We start from the raw sequence: 6,648 nt of genomic DNA on the forward strand, positions 1-6,648 counted from the left end.
ATGTGTGAAGTGTCCAGAGGACCAGAATGCCAACATAGGGCAGACCCTGTGCATTGGCAAGGCTGTGATTTTATGACCTATGAGGACCCCCTGTGGTGGGCTTTTGCCTTAATTGCCTTGTGCTTCTCTGCATTCACAGCTGTGATTCTTGGGGTCTTTGTGAAGCACCATGAAACTCCCATTGTCAAGGCCAATAACTGGAATCTCAGCTGTATCTTACTCATCTCACTCATCTTTTGTTTCCTATGCTCATTGCTCTTCATTGGCCATCCCAACTCAGCATCCTGTATTCTGCAGCAAATCACATTTGGAGTGGCATTCACTGTGGCTGTTTCAACTGTGTTGGCCAAAACAATTTCTATGCTTTTGGCTTTCAAAGTCACAGTCCCTGGAAGAAGGATGAAGTACTTCCTGGTTTCAGGGGCACCAAACTATATCATTGCCATCTGCACTATCATCCAAATTATTCTCTGTGCAATCTGGCTGCAAGTTTCTCCTCCCTCTATTGACATTGATACATACTCTGAACATGACCATATTATAATCGTGTGCAACAAGGGCTCAGCTACTTTATTCTACTGTGTCTTGGGATACCATGGCTCCCTTGCCTTTGGGAGCTTCACTGTGGCTTTCTTGGCCAGGAATCTCCCTGACACATTCAATGAAGCAAAGTTGCTGACCTTCAGCATGCTGTTGTTCTTCAGTGTCTAGATCACCTTTCTCCCCATCAACCACAGCACCAAGGGTAAGGTCATGGTGGCTGTGGAGATCTTCTCCATCTTGACCTCTAGTGCAGGCTCATTGGGATGCATCTTTGTTCCCAAGTGCTACATAATTTTATTAAGACCAGAGAGAAATTCTCTTCAAAAATTAAAGTAGAAAGCATTTTCTTGATCTAACTTTTTATAAATAGTAACAGACATCTGTGGTGATATTTTATTTGTCCTGAAATGTGATATTTTATTTGTGCTTTAATAAATAAAACTTGCCTGGAGATCAGAGGAAAAAGGCAGTTATTATAAGTAAACTCAAAAGTCATGCAATGTTAGCACACACCTTTAAATCTATCATTTGGGAAGCAGGGATTTTCTGGATATCTATATGAGTTCAAGGCCACAAGGGAACAGAACCAGGCATGGTGGCACATGCCTTAAATTCCAACACTAGTTAACCATGGGGTTCTGGAGGTCTGTACAGACAGACAGGAAGTGACAGAATTGGGCAGTGACAGAATTAGGCAGGAAGAAGAAATGATGTAGCTGGACAAAGAGAACACATCAGATGGCAGAACAGAAAGGCATACAGGTGTGGGTTGACAGGAAATATCTCGCTTTTGGAAGCTACAGAGTTGGTGAGGTGAGATTAGCATGTGGCTGCTCATATTCCTCTGATCTTTCTCAGGTTTTCACCTCTATATCTAGCTCTGTGTTTTCTATTAATAAGACCATTTAGAAAATTGTCAACGGACAAGCTTAATGTTGGTAGAGGAACATCTTTTACAATACAATTGAAGATATACATTTCTCCTGACACTCACTGTTTCTTCTAATAATAATGTTAAACAATGTCATATGAACTGCTTTTTAGTGCATTGTGTCCTATAATCTCCACTCAGCCACCCATTTTATAATACCTAGGTAATGGACATGAGTGCAGAGTGTAAGTTCCTTTCTTCTCTAATTTATAATATGTTTTGAAATAAAATGAGTACATCTTTTGATGTCTAAGTGAAAATGTGTGGTTGAGAGCACTTGAACACAGACTAAATACAGTATGGGATTTTCATAGCCACCATCCCTATCCATACTCTCTCTCAGATACACTATTCTTATGTTTCCATTCCCAAAAGTACAGGACAAAACAATATACAGTAAGAGTAGGCAAAATAACATTTCTTTAAATGTTTCTCAGTAATTTGACTTTCCTCTTCTGAGAATTCTTTGTTTAGATCTGTACCACATTTTAAAATTGGACTATCTGGTTTTTGATACCTAGTTTCTTCTGTTCTTCATATATTTTTCATATTACTGCTTTGTCAGGTGTATAGTTGTTAAAAAATTCTTCTCAAATTCTTAGCCTGCTGCTTTGTCTAAATGTCAGTGTCCTTTGCCTTAGAGGAGCTTTTCTGTCTCATGAGGCCCTATTTCTTAATTATTGGTCTTAGTGTGTGCACTAATGGATTTCTTTTCAAAAATTCCGCAGGTAATCTACCTGGATTTCTGGCAGGCATAGCCTGTTACATAACAGGGATTTTTCTTTATTCATTTCTGTATTTTGTTTATAAGTTTCTTTCAGATGTGGAATTGATAAATCTTTTCTCCATTCTAGTAGCTATTGTTTTTTTTTCTTTTTTCTTTTTTTTTCCAGAATGCAACAGCAAGTTTTATTGTACAAAGCATAGTACAAATTGGCAGTAGACTCATCCCAAGCAGCCACTCCTCCCAGCGCAGGGAGGTAGGGAGGAGTCCCTCTTTGTTTGATAAGCTAGCTTTTTATTTTTTTTATTTATCTTTTTACAATTTTTTAGTGTTTTATTATTATTATTATATTTGTGTTTAATTTTACTCAGCAGCCATGGGTTCCCCTGTCCTCCCCACCCCTGCACCCTCTCCTATATTCCCCTCAGCCCCTCCCCTCCAGTCTCATCTCCTCCAGGGCCAAGGCACCCCTGGGAATTCACTTAAACCTTATGGATTCAGTACAGGCAGGTCCAGTCCCCTCCTTCCAGGCTGAGCAAAGTGTCCCGGTGTAAGCCCAAGGTTCCAAAAAGCCAGCTCATGCACTAAGGACAGGTCCTGGTCCCACAGCCTGGGTGCCTCCCAAATAGTTCAAGCTATTCAATGGTCTCACTTATCCAGAGTGCCTGATCCAGCTGGGTGCTCCACAGCCTTTGGTTCATAAGTCATGTGCTTCCATTCATTTGGCTATTTGTCCCTCTGATTTCCCAATCTTGGTATCAACAATTCATGCACTTACAGTCCCTCCTCTTTCTCATCAATTGGACTCCTGGATCTAGACCTGGGGTCTGGCTGAGGATCTCTGTATCCACTTCCATCAGTTACTGAATGAGAGTTCCAGCATGACTGTTAGGGTGTTTGGCCATCTGATCACCAGACTAGGTCAGATCAGGCTTTCTCTCGAACATTGCCAGCAGTCTACAGAGGACATATCATTGTGGATTCAAGGGGACCTCTCCAGCACTCTGCCTATTCCTTTTCTCATGTGGTCTTCATTTATCATGGTCTGTTATTCCTTGTTGTCCCTTTCTGTTCTTGATCCAGCAGGGATCTCATGCTCCCCTAAGCTTTCTTTCCCTCAAACCTTGTGTTATTTACCTTACAGAAACTTTTATGTTTCCTAAGTTCCAAGTTATGAACTATTGATTTTTGTGCATGCCATATCATTACTCTGTTCAAAAAGTCATCTCCTATACCAATGAGTTCAAGACTATACCCCACTTCCTCCTCTGTCGGGAATAGTGTATATGGTTTTATTTTGAAGTTTTTAATCAGTTTGTACCTGAGTTTGTGAAAGGTGATGAAGACGGCTCCATCAGCATTCTTCTACATGCAGACATGCAGTTCAATCACCAGTATTTGTTGTAAGTTCTGTCTATATTCCACAGTGTACTTCTCACTTTTTTATTAAAGGTAAAGATTTTTATGTATCTTCAATTTGATCCATTGATCAACTTCTCTGTTTATATGTCAATGCATTAAGGATTGTATTTCTATAGATTTGTTGTACAACTTAAACTTGTGTATGGTGAGACTTGCTGCTGTGCTTTTGTTCCTCCTTTTTTATGTATTATATTTGTGTTTTAATTTTATACATCAGACTTGGGTTCCTTTGTCCTCCCCACTCCTGCCCCTTCTTCCCCCCAGCTCCTCCCCTCCATTCCCACTGTACTTTTATTTTTGAGGATTACTTTAGCTATCTGGGATTTTCTGTTTCCAGTAAAACTGAAATTATTTCTCAAAATAATTGTGTAGGAATTATGATGAGTGTTGAAATGAATATGTAGATTAATTTCTGTAAGCTGGAAATTTTTATTATTGAAAGTCTAGTGATCTATGAGCATGGGAGATCTTCTCATCTTTTCTTTAATTTCTTTTTTTTTTAATCATAGAAGTACTTCACTGGCTTGACTAGAGTTTTCCCAAGATATTTTTGTATTGGCTATTGTGAAAGTTTTTTCCCCTCATTTCTTTCTTGGGCCATTTGTAATTTGTAAATAGAACAACTATTGATTTTTTGTGTGGAAATTTTGCATCCTGGTAATTGCTGAAAGTGTTTATCAGTTGTTGGAGTTCCTTAGCAGGATATTTGGAGTCATTCATGTATAGTTTCACAATATCTCCATATACATTTTTTATTTCTTCATTTCAAATTTGTTTCCCCTGATTTCATCCAGTTTTCCTGTATATCTAGGTAAGACTTCAAGTACTATGTTCAATAAGTGTGTAGAGAGTGACAACCTCTTGTGCCTAATATTAGCAGAATTTATTTGAGTTTCTCTTCATTTAAATTGATGTCACCTATAGGGTTGGTGTAAACCTCCATGATTATGTTCAGATACATGCCTTGATTCCCTAATTTCTCCAAGAATTTTTATCATGAAGAGATGTTGGATTCTGTGACAGATCTTTTGTGCCTCTGATGGTATGATGCTGTGTTTTTATTTTTGAGGTTTATGGAATACATTTATTGAATTTATTAGACAGAAACATCCTGACATCTCTGGGATGAATCCTACTTAATCATAATAGTACTTTTGATGTACTCTTAGATTTGTTTTGGACATATTTTATTGTATATTTTGTATCAATGTTCATAAGGTAAATTAGTAAATAATTCTTTTTTCATTGTTATAACATAATGTGGCTTGAGTATCAGAATGACTCGGGGCTCATAACATGAACTAACCAATGCTCCTTCTGTTTTCCTTTTTCAGGGTAATTTAGAAGTATTGCCATTAATTCAATTTTGAATGTGTGGAAAAATTCTCTGATAAAATTATTTGGTTCTGGCATTGTTTGTTTAGGAGAATTTTAATGACTGATTCTGTTTGTTTCACTAGCAGTTAGAGCACCATTGTCTAGTTTACTTATTTAAGTCTAGTAATTGGAATACATTGAAGAACTGTGCATATGAATGTACATTCAAGTATTTTAGCTACAAAATGGAAACACTTGTCTAACAAATTGAACAAGCCCACATATGTCATAAAGTAGGAAGGAATCTGTTTGAATGGAGGAATAGAATTGGTAGTAAGATTAGCAACAGATATTGGTGACAGAGGGGCAAATACCAAAAAAGGAATGCTCCACAAGTGTGATAGTGACATAATGAAATTCTTTATTGTATATATTAATTAAAATAATAATTATTTTACATAAAAAACTGGATAACATACAAACTCTGGACTACTGGAAAGTTTATTTACAGTCCTGAAAGATGACTGTTCAGGGTCTTGAGGTAGATCACTTTCCAATTTTCTGAGAAAATGCTCTTTCTAACTCCTTTGCATATTGTTTAGACCCCACTCCTCATACTGCTTCACTTTAGCCAGCTTTAACACATGGTGATGTGCTCAGTTGTACTACAACTTGAAATGTCATGTAATGGTGATATGCATGAAAGGGCTTACATTTTCTGCATAGAAACTAGGAGGAGTGGATTAGAGGTAGAGGCAGAGCAGAGCTGGGGGAAAGAACTGAGAGAAGAGGAGGAGTTGAAACTGCAGAAACAGGCTGTAAAATACATACATACATACATACATACATACATACATACATACATACATACGTAGTACATATGTGCGTACGTACATACATACATAAGAATGGAATTTGTTTTGTGTTCCTACAAAAGACTTTCTCTTACATCCCTTTCTATTCGAATTTCAGCCCTTCAGGACAGCTTTTTACAGAACCAGACGTACTGAACTTAAATGTTGATCTTTAAGTGTACAGTAAAATCCAGATGAGATCACTAATCCTATTTGCCTCATCTCATATGATAAATAAGACTCACAACCACCCACAACAATGATTTGTCCTACATATGTCTTGCTTTCTTTGCAGTCCATATTCACTGAGAGAGGCTCCACAGCCCACACTCATTAGAACACTCTCTCAATGGCAGTGCAAGATCTAGAATGCAAAGAAAAAAATCGATGACTGAGAAAATGGTGTAAGAAGAACTTACACATAAAATAGAGCATCCTTTCCTAGTTTCTGGTTCCTTCTAAGATACCCAACAAGACTTATTCACAGTGACTACTGGAATATAAAATACTAAAAACATTGTATAATATCAGAGATAAAGCAGAAGAAATGGGTCAACATAAGAAATTGTTCTGTGAGAACTGAGTATCATGAAGCGAGATCACGCTTTAGAAATCAATTATTCTCCTTATCTTCTTTAGTAATAATTGGTTGAGATGAGGAGTGGGAAATGTTGTTTAAAATTTGAATGTTAGCACACAAGATCTCCATAGATCATGTTGAATATTTAAACATCAACATTTTGTAATACTATAAATGTAACAGTGGTTCTTTGATGATCTGGATAGGTGTGGACCATCAGGATTCAGGGAATTTTGGAATTTGACTTGATTATTGGTTCTCAAGACAGTGGGGCACA

General features: G+C 37.5%; 1 pseudogene; it reads left to right on the forward strand.

Moving 5' to 3' along the window:
- LOC118575643 lies at positions 1 to 879 on the forward strand (annotated as a pseudogene).
- The last annotated feature ends 5,769 nt before the right edge of the window (positions 880 to 6,648 follow it).

The sequence above is a fragment of the Onychomys torridus genome, unplaced genomic scaffold (genome assembly GCF_903995425.1).
Source record: "Onychomys torridus unplaced genomic scaffold, mOncTor1.1, whole genome shotgun sequence".
Classification (NCBI taxonomy): Eukaryota; Metazoa; Chordata; class Mammalia; order Rodentia; family Cricetidae; genus Onychomys; species Onychomys torridus.